Source organism: Lynx canadensis, chromosome A1 (genome assembly GCF_007474595.2).
Source record: "Lynx canadensis isolate LIC74 chromosome A1, mLynCan4.pri.v2, whole genome shotgun sequence".
NCBI classification, from domain to species: domain Eukaryota; kingdom Metazoa; phylum Chordata; class Mammalia; order Carnivora; family Felidae; genus Lynx; species Lynx canadensis.
The window spans coordinates 114,250,243-114,263,020 of record NC_044303.2 but is presented as its reverse complement, the minus strand read 5'-3'; the positions used below and the strand labels follow the sequence as shown (position 1 = coordinate 114,263,020).

The 12,778-nt window shown below is 40.0% G+C and overlaps 1 pseudogene; it reads right to left on the bottom strand.

The window, feature by feature from the left end:
* Nucleotides 1-9,107: 9,107 nt before the first annotated feature.
* Nucleotides 9,108-10,210, bottom strand: LOC115516363 (annotated as a pseudogene).
* Between the last annotated feature and the right edge of the window lie 2,568 nt (nt 10,211-12,778).

The window sequence follows — 12,778 nt, the reverse complement described above, 5'->3', positions numbered from 1 at the left end:
TAGATGAAGATTTACCCCTGTCTAATTTCAGGCAACTTGCTCAACTAATACTTCATTTGTAAACTGAAGTAAAATTACCTACCTACAAGAATGTTTTTAGGATTAAGTGAGTTAATGAGTAGAGGGACAAAATGAGTGACAGATGACCCTTTGGACTCTGTGATTCAGTAACACAGCTTAGAACACAGAATCACAGAATTACAAAGCAGTTACAGGCATAACCAGCCTCATCTTTGCCTGGCTAAATCCTAATCATCCTTTGGCTCTCAGTTTATTTCTTCCAGGAAGATTCTTTTATCTTCTTTCTGTCCCCATTCTCCCCAGTTTCTTCTACTCGTTGCTTTCATAATATCGTATCTTCTTCTGTTATAGTACTTGTCAAAATTTACTTAAAAAATTTTTTTTGGGGCGCCTGGGTGGCGCAGTCGGTTAAGCGTCCGACTTCAGCCAGGTCACGATCTTGCAGTCCGTGAGTTCGAGCCCCGCGTCAGGCTCTGGGCTGATGGCTCAGAGCCTGGAGCCTGTTTCTGATTCTGTGTCTCCCTCTCTCTCTGCCCCTCCCCAGTTCATGCTCTGTCTCTCTCTGTCCCAAAAATAAATAAACCTTGAAAAAAAAAATAAAAAAAAAATTTTTTTTTACATTTTTATTTATTTTTGATAGAGACCGTGAGTGGGGGAGAGGCAGGGAGAGAGGGAGACCCAGAATCCGAAGCAGGCTTCAGGCCCTGAGCTGTCAGCGCAGAGCCCGACATGGGCTGGAACCCACAAACCATGAGATCATGACCTGAGCTGAAGTCGGATGCCCAACCGACTGAGCCACCCAGGCACCCTCAGAATTGACTTTTTTAAAAGAAGTATCATCTCTGAGAGACTGCCGTGAAGGCAGGGAATTAGGTCAATCTTGCTCACGATTATATTTATTCACATAGTAGATGCTTGTTAAATATTTATTGAATGAATGATGTGTTTTGCAGATGAAGAATCTGAAGCTTAGGAAGGGTAAGTGATTTTTCCAAACTAAAAAAAATTTTTTAATGTTTATTTTTGAGAGAGAGAGAGAAAGAGAGAGCACACATGAATGGGGGAGGGGCAGAGAGAGAGAGAGAGAGAGAGAGAGAGAGAATATGAAGCAGGCTTTGTGCTATCAGCGCAAAGCCCGACATGAGGCTTGAATCAATGAACAATGAGATCATGACCTGAGCCGAAGTCACTCAACCAACTGAGGCAGCCAAATCAGGGTGCCCCTGATTTACCCAAACATTAAGCTAGACCCTTGTCTCTTGATTTCTTGTACCACAGCTGCCTCATGGCCAGGCACTTTGGATTCTTAGGTTTTTTTGTTTTGTGTTTATTGATTTTTTTCAGTTTTAATATTTTTCTCTCCCATTTTAAAAATTATACAAATAACACATGTTTCTAGTAGAATATTTAGAAAACATAGATATCAAATAGGAGAGAGGAAGGGAGATTAGAACGCAAGATGAAATAAGGGAAAAAGAAGTAGAGATAGGTCACCAAAAAAATCCTGTCACCTGGGCATAAACACTATTAACATTTTGGAATATTTCCTTTCAGACATTTTTTTAGGTGCTACACACAAACGTGTGCACATGTGTGCGCGCACACACCTTTGTATTTGTTTTTAACTTGAGAAACTTCACAGGAAGTAGAAAGGTGTAAAGCTTGAATTACCAGGAGACAGCTGTCTTGTAACAGTGTCCAGGAGTCAAGGACTCCTGCTGTAGAAAACCAAAAGGCATCTTCTGGGATCCCAAGATGAGGAAGATCGCCGCCAAATCAGTAACTCAATAACTTTTGTTTCCGGTTTTATGTTCTCTTAATGGAGAGGAAGAATTTGGCTCCCTGAAAAAGACGAAATTCTGTCCTGCCTTTTATAGAGAGTCTGATTTTTCTTCTGATAGGGTCATAATGGACCCCGCTCTTCTGGAACTGGTTGCTCTGGAAGCCTGGCTTTGGATTTCTTAAAGCTTTTTGCTCCAAGAACCTGTCAACTTAGTTAATTGGAAATTAATAGAGAAATCTCTTTCAATCCTAGGATCTGCCCAGTTAGCTGACTCTTACTGGCATAACTGTTACTGGCAAATAATGTTTGAGCCACAAATAAGTACACTTTGCCCTTGAGCCTCGCCTACAACCAAGGTGTGTTTGCTTTTGTCCTCTCGCCATTGCAGGTTTCCTGAGCACTGGCTATTATATTTCAGATGGAATTTTGGCTTTCTTCTTCTTCAGTTACTGAGTCCAGGAAGTACAGGTCCCATATGCTATTCAGATCCACAACCCACTTCCAAGCAAAGATTTGTTATCCTCAGATTTATTCTGCATCTCCAGCCTGCAAATATTAATTTATTCTCTACTTTGTGGAGATATTGTAGTTGGAGATGCTGTAGCCAGATGCTGTAGTTGACACTGGAGCTACTTGGGTGAATAACACCCAGTCCTCCTTGCCTTCAGGGAGCTCATGTCTTGTAGAGTAGGCACACATGTAAACAGACCTTCAGGGTTCTACATGGTAGGTATACATGGGGTGCTATAAGAGCAGTGACTAGGGGATCCTAACAGCCCTGGGGATCCAGAGGAGATTGTTAAGAAACGTTTAAATGGAGTCCCAAAGGACTCAGGATTTTCTGGTTTATTGATAGTCCCATAATCTCTGTGTAATTAGGCTTATATCTTTCTACTCTCATTGGACAATTAATAAAACATAGGCTTGAAAAACATTCAGGTATTCATTAAGTAAGTAATTACTGTCTAGCCGGCTTTTTAAGGAAATAATAACTTTTAGAATCTATATGTATTAAATGCTTTTCCCTTGCCTTGTCCTGTCCTAAATACTGAGGACGGTACTGGACTGCTGGTATAGAAGGAATAATGGATGTAGGTCAAGGTCTCTGAAAGTTCTCAGTCCAGTTAAAAGAACAGATTTAAAATAGAGAATCACAGGCAACAGTCGACAACCAGATGTAAGATGGATGCGTTCCTGTCTCCAGCACCACACATCTTGTTGCTTCTCCAGCAGAGGAGGCACCAGCCCAGCTTCCAGGAGTTTGGTAATAGAAATAGGGGAAAGAGACCTGCCTTGCCTTCCCTGGTCCCCCTAGGAATATATGTCAGTTTTCATTCTCCAATTTATTGCATGAGCACATTTATTGCATAGATGACTTCAGGGAGAATTGTAAGAATTCCTGAGCACTTCAGTTTTGAAATCTTGCCCCTTCCCCTTACTGGGGGTACTTATTCTTCTCTTGCCCAGTATATTCTTACTTTGGGTATAGAAGTAAATTGAGAATTCCATTGTCACTGAGTCTGCCTTCACTTACTTTTATTTAAAAATTTTTTAATGTTTATTTATTTCTGAGACAGAGAGAGACAGAGCATGTGTGGGGGAGGAGCAGAGAGAGAGAGAGAGAGAGGGAGACACAGAATCTGAAGCAGGCTCCAGGCTTTGAGTTGTCAGCACAGAGCCCGATGCGGGGGTCGAACTCACAAACCGGGAGATCATGACCTGGACCAAAGTCGGTCGCTCAGCTGACTGAGCCACCGAGGCACCCCTGCCTTCACTTACTTTTAAATTTTTTTAAAGATTTATTTTTGAGAGAGAGAGAGCGAGAGCGAGCATGAACAGGGGAGGGACAGAGAGAGAGGGAGACACAGAATCTGAAGCAGGACCCAGGTTCTGAGCTGTCAGCACAGAGCCTGACGCAGGGCTCAAACTCATGAACTATGAGATCATGGCTTGAGCCCAAGTCAGATGCTTAACTGACTGAGCCACTCAGGCGCCCCAGCCTTCAATTACTCTTAGCTTTCCTTTAGCCAGCTTTCAACTTAGCCAGAAGGAAAGCCTTCAGAACCAAGACAGTGAAAGTATATACTAAGGACTTTATATATACATAACTTTATATATACATATATGTGTATGTCTATATGTCTATATGTTTACATATATAAATATTTATTATTCTACAGAATACAAAGTTTATGGGATTAAAGATCGACTCTTTTCCCTGGGCTGACAAACTATGCTGTTCCTTCTCAGTATCAAGTGGGAGACTGCTTCTTTGAGTTGAAGCCGCATGCATGTTACTCTGTCAAGTTATTTATGCCTTTTTCAGAATGTTTTATTTTCCATTGCAGAGAAGTATACACTATATGCATTTAAACCACATTTGGGTATTCTTTATTTTGAATCATTTATATTGTTAATTTTTCTCTGTTAGAAATTGTTTGGATATTATTCCTAAGGGAATCTTTAGAAATAGAACACGTAGAGGACTTGTTGCCAGTGTTTTAGCATTTTTAAATTTAGCTCTGGTGCGTTGGACAGATACATTCAGAATAGTTAGTTTAGTAATTTTTTGAGAGCATAAATATTTACTCATCTCACTAATAGTCACCTTTTCTGGAAACTATTAAGGATATGAACTACTACTCTTCAGTCCAAATTGATTTGAGGTCAGGAGATAGTGGAGCAGGATTTTTGGAGCATGGGCCACAGGACATGGTGTTTCCAAGGCTATCTGGCAAACATCATGAAGTTCTAGATTGATAACTAGTTTCTAGTCTCAAAAGAGACTCTAGTCTGTTAGAGAGGAGAATACAGGCCCATTAGGCAGGTGAGAAAATAAGGCCTTATTTCATTCACCAAGTGGCTCAACAGTAGACCACATTTGGGTGGACCAGACAGACCCACAAATACTACAAAACGGAAAGTTGACTTTCCTGAAATTTTCACTTGTTTCCTCTAAGAAACGATTTTTACCTCTGCTACTGGGCCCCACAACACTTGGTTTATATTTCTATCATACTTTCTTTTCTTTTCCTTTTTTCTTGTTTATTTACTATTTTTTCATTAACATGTTATAATTTGGACATTTTACTTTCTTTAGTGTATTTTTTATTGAAATATAATTAATATACAGTGTTCTATTAGTTTCAGGTGTATAACAATTCAACCATTCTATAGATTACTTACCTAGTGCTTATCATGATAAGCATATATATTTTTAAATAGTATATAGAAATCAGAAATAAATTTATTGAAGGGTGAAATATTTGCTTTTATGTAATTGTTGGAATTGTCTAAATCATTTACATATATATGTATTTCTAAAATTTTATTTTTTTAAAATTCCACTATAATTAACATATAGTGTTACATTAGTTTCAGATATACAGTATAATGATTCAACAATTCTGTACATTACTTGGTGCTCATTATGATAAGTATACTTTTAATACCCTTTATTTATTTCACCCACATCCCCATTCCCCACCTCCCCTCTGGCAACCAATTGTTTGTTCTCTGTATCTCAGAGTTTGGTTTTTTTGTTTGTCTCTTTTATTATTTGTTTTGTTTCTTAAATTCCCCATATGAATGAAATATGGTATTTGTCTTTTCTCTGTCTGACTTACGTCACTTAGCATTATACAGAACTTCTAGGTCTATTCATATTGCAAATGGCAAGATGTCATTCTTTTTTATGGCTGAATAATAATCCATTGTACAGGGGTGTCTGGATGGTGCAGTTGACTGAGTGTTCTTCTCTTGATTTCAGCTTAGATCATAATCACAGGGTCATGGGATTGAGCCCTGCATCTGGCTCCATCCTGAGTCTGCTTAAGATTCTATCACTCTCCCTCTGCCCCTCTCTATAGCTCACACATGCTCTCTCTCTCTCTCTCTCACATAAAAGAATTACAATTAAAAAATATTCCATTGTACATTTATACCCCATCTTTTATTTAAAAAAAATTTTTTTTTTCAACGTTTATTTATTTTTGGGACAGAGAGAGACAGAGCATGAACGGGGGAGGGGCAGAAAGAGAGGGAGACACAGAATCGGAAACAGGCTCCAGGCTCTGAGCCATCAGCCCAGAGCCTGACGCGGGGCTCGAACTCACGGACCGCGAGATCATGACCTGGCTGAAGTCGGACGCTTAACCGACTCCGCCACCCAGGCGCCCCTATACCCCATCTTTTAAAAAAATTTTTTATTTCAAGTAGACTCCACGCCCAATGTGGGGCTCGAACTCATGACCCTGGGATCAAGAGTCATGTGCTCTACTGACTGAGTCAGCCAGGCACCCCCTATTTATATTACATCTTTATTCATTCATCTATAGACAGACACTTGGGTTGCTCCCATATCTTCGCTATTGCCAATAATGCTTGGTTAATGACAGTAACATAGGGGTGCACATATCTTTTTGAATTAGTGTTTTTGTTTTCTTTGGGTAAATACCCAGTAGTGGAATTACTGGGTCATATGGTAATTCTCTTTTTAGTTTTTATAGGAATTTCTGTACTGTTTTACACAGTATCTACGCCAAGTTGCATTTCCACCGACACTGCATGAGGCTTCCTATTTCTCTAGATCCTTGACAACACTTGATATTTCTTGTCTTTTTGATCCTAGCCATTTTGTTAGGTATGTAGTGATATCTTAATGTGGTTTTGATTTGCATTTCCCGTCCATCATACTTTTTAAGTAGCTGCTTCTAGACCTTTGCTCTCCTACCTGTCAGAATATAAGCCCCTTAAGGGTGAAAGCATGCATTAAAAAATTTATTTCACTACTTTTTTGAGGTAAAAATAACCAGAAGAAAGACTACTGTTGATAGTTACACATTAGTGACTTTCATTTCATTAAAGCTTAAGACAGGTTTAGAAGAAAGACAAAACAGTTTATAGGAGGAACTAGTTCTTAGCCTGGAGCCAGAAATAACACCATAATATTTAATCATAGATTGGAAATATCTTGAATGATCAGGGTGGAGGTCAAGGTTAGAGGTGCATGTGTGCATGAGGGGTGGGGGTCATGTACGAAGTTGATAAAAACCTTTTCTTTTAGTGTCTTGGTTAGAATCATTTTAGTAATGGAAACTGTCTTTACCCAGTAGGTAAAACATCATATTCCATCTTAATTATAAGACTGACCACTGTCTGTCAGAAGAGACAGAAAAAGGTTATCTAGGGAGAATTGACTGTTTCCTGGGCTGAGGGGCTACCGTCTTGTACCTTTAAAATTCTAAGCTGCACCATTTGAAATTGGTGTTTAGATAATAGTTTTTATTTGCAACTAATACTGTGAGACTTACATTTTATTTCATTTGGGTGCCCTGCAGTGCTTTTGTTGTTCATTTTTTCCAGTGATAGAGTAGAAATGCTGAAGGGAAGAGATAGGGAGAAGGAAGGAGGTGGAAGGAGAGGTAGAGAGAAGGAAGAAATGTTTCAGGAGGGAAATCATGAAGGCTGATGTGAAAGAAAAAAAAAACACAGTGGAAAAACCACAGATAATCAAAGATACATTACCTCTTATTCAAAAGAAAGAAGGTACAGTTACATTTTTGACAGACCAATAAGCTGCAGCTCAAATGTAATAGTATAAGGGTGATTTATCCAAGGAAGAGATAAAGCTGGCCATGATTCAGTAGAAATCCCTGAGCTAATGGCTATTGAATGGTAGTAGCTTATTATTATTATTATTATTATTATTATTATTATTATTTTGGGAACAGTCTAGGGGCAGCTGGGTGGCTCAGTCGGTTAAGTGTCAAACCTCAGCCCAGGTCATGGTCTCATGGTTCACAGGTTCAAGCCGTATGTCCGGCTCTCTGGTGTCAGAGCACCAGAGTGCTCTGGCTCTTTTGTCTTCCTCTCTCTCTGCCCCTCCCCTGCTTGCGTTCTCTTTCTCAAAAATAAACATTAAAATGGGGCGCCTGGGTGGCTCAGTTGGTTAAGTGTCCGACTTCAGCTCAGGTCATGACCTCGTGGTTTGTGGGTTCGCGCCTCACGTCGGGCTCTGTGCTGACACCTCAGAGCCTGGAGCCTGCTTCAGATTCTGTGTCTCCCTCTCTTTCTGCCCTTCCACTTCTCATGCCCTCTCTCTCTCTCAAAAATAAATAAACATTAAAAAAATTTATTTTTAAAAATAAACATTAAAAAGAAAGAAAGAAAAGAAAACAGTCTAGCTGATTCTCCTATGTGATACTGTGGGGATAAGGGATATTTAAAAAAAAATTTTTTTTAATGTTTATTTACTTTTGAGGGGGGGTGGGGAGGCACAGAGAGAGGGAGACACAGAATCTGAAGCAGTCTCCAGGCTCTGAGCTGTCAGCACAGAGTTCGATGTGGGGCTAAACTCTCAAACCGGGAGATCATGACCTGAACTGAAGTCAGAAGTTTAACCAACTGAGCCACCCAGGTGCCTCTAAAGTTTAAGTCATGAGATTTATGAGAAGTTTAAAAAAATCTGGAGCTAATTGTAAAAGTGCTACTGATGAAGTCCCTTAAACCCAGTAATAGATGCATCATAACTCCTATTTAACATACATAAAGAATTAGGGATAAAAAGCCATTTGATAATTAAAGTTCTATATACATTAGCCATTGATAAGTTAGTTAGGGTGATCTCTAGCATAACTGGAGTGCTGACGAGTTTGTGGTCTGTTCTAATGGTGCTTAATAGCGTTGTTAGTGAAGAAAATGTACTGTTAGCATAAACTAGAGAATCTGATTCAGGCATGGGAAATAATTACAATACTTAGTTTCACTGTCATTCAACTTGAAATCAAACTTACTTTGTTGACTAATTAATAGGTTATGATGGGGGCTTTCTGACTTGGCTAATTAATTGAATGGTTACATGGTTGAAAGTTAGAGTTCCCAAATATGAAAGTGAAATGTCTTGAACACTGAGAGGTATAGCAGTGCTTTTACTAGGCTTATAATTAGTAATACCTTTTGTGGGCATGCCATTGAGTAACAGCTTCTGGAAACTTGTTCCCTGGCCAGCAGTGCTGCTTGCCTCAGTTGCTTTCTCATTGTAATTCTTTGCCCTAAATGATAACAGCTAGTTTGAGTTACTTAGCATTGTTCTCCTCAGAAAAAAGGGATGGCGTGTGTGTGTGTTTTGGGCAGATATGTGGCATGCACAGGTCTGGCCTAAAGCAAAACTCGGTAGTATCAAGTTGCTCTCTCTTGCTTTCTCTCTCTCTCTCTCTCTCTCTCTCTGTCTGTCTCTCTTTTGGTTCTAGCTTCTTTTTATGCATCTTTATGCCATTAACATCTTTAGCATTGTTAATAATTTTTATATACCTGTTGATGCAAGAGCCGATCTTAATGATGCCTTGGATTCATTGATGTGCATAGTGGAGATGGCAGTATTTTCATATCTTTCCCGAGGTGCAAAGCACCAGCAGTGGTGAATAAGCACTCCCAGATCCTTCTGGAAAGCTTTGTTGAGAAACCCAGAAAATAGAGGATTTATGCATGTGGAAACCATAGCAATCAAGTGGCAGACAGACTGCAAATACTAGGTCCTGGTGACAGCTCATCAGCACCTCGTGATACCAGCCAAAAATAACATTGAAGATGTTCAAGGGCAACCAGCAGGCCCTAAAGGTCACCTCAGTGGAGATCAGTATCGTGTTGATTCTTTTGTTTTCATTGAGCTGACTGTCGCTTTCCCTCTTTTCTGTCTTCCTTCTCATTTCTCCTGTGGAGGCAAGTAACAATCTTCAAGTAGTAGATGAGGATGAAGCTCAGAGGGATGTGATACTGGACCATAAACATTAAAGTGGTGAAGAGGAGCTGGTTTATTTTGGAGGGCCAGTTCTCTATACAGGCTGCACCATGGATGTACAGGTCAGTGGGGAGAGAGGCTCTTAAAAGGCTCATCTGGGAGGTGATAGTACAGGAAGAAGAGAAAACAGCCAAATCACTGTGATATCCCAGTAGACATGAGATACACTGGGTTTCTAGTCATAGGGGTTTACAATCAGCTGTTACCTTTCAACAGTAATTAACACCTGTGAGAATATGGACACAGAGGTGGAGACACCCTGCACATAAGAGCTGAGCTTGCACATGGCATTCCCAAATATCCAGTAGTCCATCAGAGTGTACATGGCAGTAAAAGGGATGCACATGACACATACCAAGATGCCAGAGAAGGACAGATTGGCAGTCAGTATACTGATGACGTTTTGAGATTTTCTCTGCTTCTTAACGATGATAGTGATGAGAGAAAAGTTTCCAAAAAGGCCCACTATTAAGACAACAGTATAGGCTATGAGGAATAGGAGCAAGGCTAGAGAAGGAAGCCGAGAGGCCTCAAAGTAGAAAAAATGCAGAGTTGTTGCTTTCTGCATTGGTTTTATTAGATGCTGGATAGTTTAGAAAAAGTTCCATTATGTTAGGGTTGTAAGAAGACCTTTTGTTAGCTTATTTTGACCATGATTTCTTGGGAAGTACTTGGCTCTGAGGCTTCCAGTGAGTAATTAGTAGGGTTTAATCTTCCTTGATCTTTACATGTGCTCCATGAAAATGCACCAATGACTTAAATATCCTTCTTAGATCTAAAAAATGAAACAGAACCCAGAATATTAGTGCAAGTTCTTAACAACCTGAGAGGACATAGAGAGATGGGTCTGGCCTCTCAGTCCTTGCCCTTCTTCTCATCTCAGGGTGCTTGATTTGTTCCATCAGTATAGTATTGTTTTTTAATTTCTTTTTTTACATTTATTTATTTTTGAGAGGCAGAGAGAGACAGAGCACAAGTGGGGGAGGGGCAGAGAGAAAAAGAGACACAGAATCTGCAGCAGGCTCTAGGCTCTGAGCTGTCAGCACAGAGCCCAATGTGGGGCTTGAACCCACAAACCATGAGATCATGACCTGAGCTGAAGTCGGACGCCCAACCGACTGAGCCGCCCAGGTGTCCCTAGTATTTTTTTTTTTTAATTTAAGTTTATTTATTCTGAGAGAGAGAGAGAGAGAGAGAGAGAGAGAGAGAGAGAGAGAGAATGAACATGCAAGCAGGGGAGGGACAGAGTGACAGAGAGAAAATCCCAAGCAGGCTCCATACATAGTGACAGTATGTAGGCTGACATGGGGCATGAACTCACGAACTGTGCCATCGTGACCTGAGCTGAGATCAAGAGTTGGATGCTTAACTGACTAAGCCACCCAGTTGCCCCACCCATCAATATAGTCTTTAGAGCTAATAAGGAAGAAAATGTGATAGCATTCTATTAGCTATGTAAGATAGATAGCATTTTATTAACTAGGTAAGGGAGCCCAAATGTGTTTCCATTCCTAGTACTCCTGTGTTTTGTGTGTGTGTGTGTGTGTGTGTGTGTGTGTGTGTGTGTGCATGTGCTGTGGAGGTCACAGTACCATGTTTGGGTTGAATTTCAATTGTAGCATCGCCATTTGGTGTCCATATGACTTTGACACAATTAGTTACCCTTCATGCTGAGTTTTCTTGTCTGTAAAATGGGAATAAACAGTGTGAGTTGTTGTGAGGATTGAATGAGATCAACTGAATTTATCTCTCAGCCTCAACATATCATAGTGTTCAGTATGTGTGTACTGAATAAAATTTGTCAGCTCCACTGCCCAGAGTTAGTCCACTGCCCTTTAGTCTGGAGGCTAGAATCATAGGTCATGCCTGCTATGGAATAGCATATGCTGTCTCCTTTTTGTACTACTTACATTCTCTGGGGCTGAAGCCATGCTCTGCACAGGCAGTTCCTGGGTATGATGTTCAGATTCTGGCAAGGTATCCATTGCCTAGTGAGCTCCTCCATAGAGTTACTTTATTTAGAAAGCATTTGTCCAGTTATCCCTTCCTCTGGATCCCTTCTTCTGACTTCGAGAGAAAAGCGGGGCCCTGATTCAGTGGTTCAGCATGGCTTAGGGTGGTTGTATTCTGTGGAATTATTCAGACCAGAATATACAACAGGCATGATGTACTCCCCACCTTTTTAAGGGCTGAGATTTCTAGCTCAAAGAGGACACATTGAAGGAGGGCAAAGGGAAAAAAATACCCCTCATCTTGGTTTATTCTTTAGGAATTTGAGGAAAAAACATAAATAACATTGATAAAGGAAGCTGAGCAATAGGAATAAAAGAGAACAGATGTTTGTTTGCTGTTTGAAATTACCCTGGCCTGCTCTCACATCCTCTCTGAGTTCAAAGCCTTGACAGATTCTTATTGGAAAGAAACAACCTTAAGAATACTTGTTATATCTGTAATGGTTTCAACAGATAGTACAATAAGGAACACCATAAAAATACCACAGATGAATACAAACTGTTGATAAAGATAATATAGTTTGTAAAGCAAGACCCAAGGAACTAATGATTTGTGGCTCAGATGTGATGTGGTAATGAGTAGAGATAGCAAAAATTATAAATAGTGGTATTCAAAATGGTTTAGGGGTTAGCTGATTCAGGCATTCAGCAGACCTAGAGTTCACAGATATTGGCTAACGAGGAATGTCAAAGCAGATTTAAGTTCTTTGTGACAGTGAAATAGAACCATAAATGAGAAATAGAACATTTTGATTAAGAGACCTCCTACTAAGCAAGCTTTACTTGGAGGAGGAAAGGAATGAAAAAGAAGTAGGCAATAACTTCATATATAGGTAGGTATGCTAGAGTGAGCACCAGACTTTCTATCAGGAGGCACGTTCTACTGCTAACCATCTCTTTGATCTTGAGCATGTCACTCTCCTCCTCTGGGCTTCAATTTCTTTATCTGCTAGATGAAACTTAAAAAATGGCCTCCCTATTTCACACACCTTGGTTTAAGGGCCAATGAGATCATATATTTAAAATGTCCTATAAACTGTTAAACACTGTGCAAATTCATATGCTCGCTATTGTTATCACTATTATACTTGTTGAATGTTTCACACTGAATTGATCTAACCCCCATCCTCCAGAAAGCTATAAGTGCTTTTCTTTCTGCTGCAC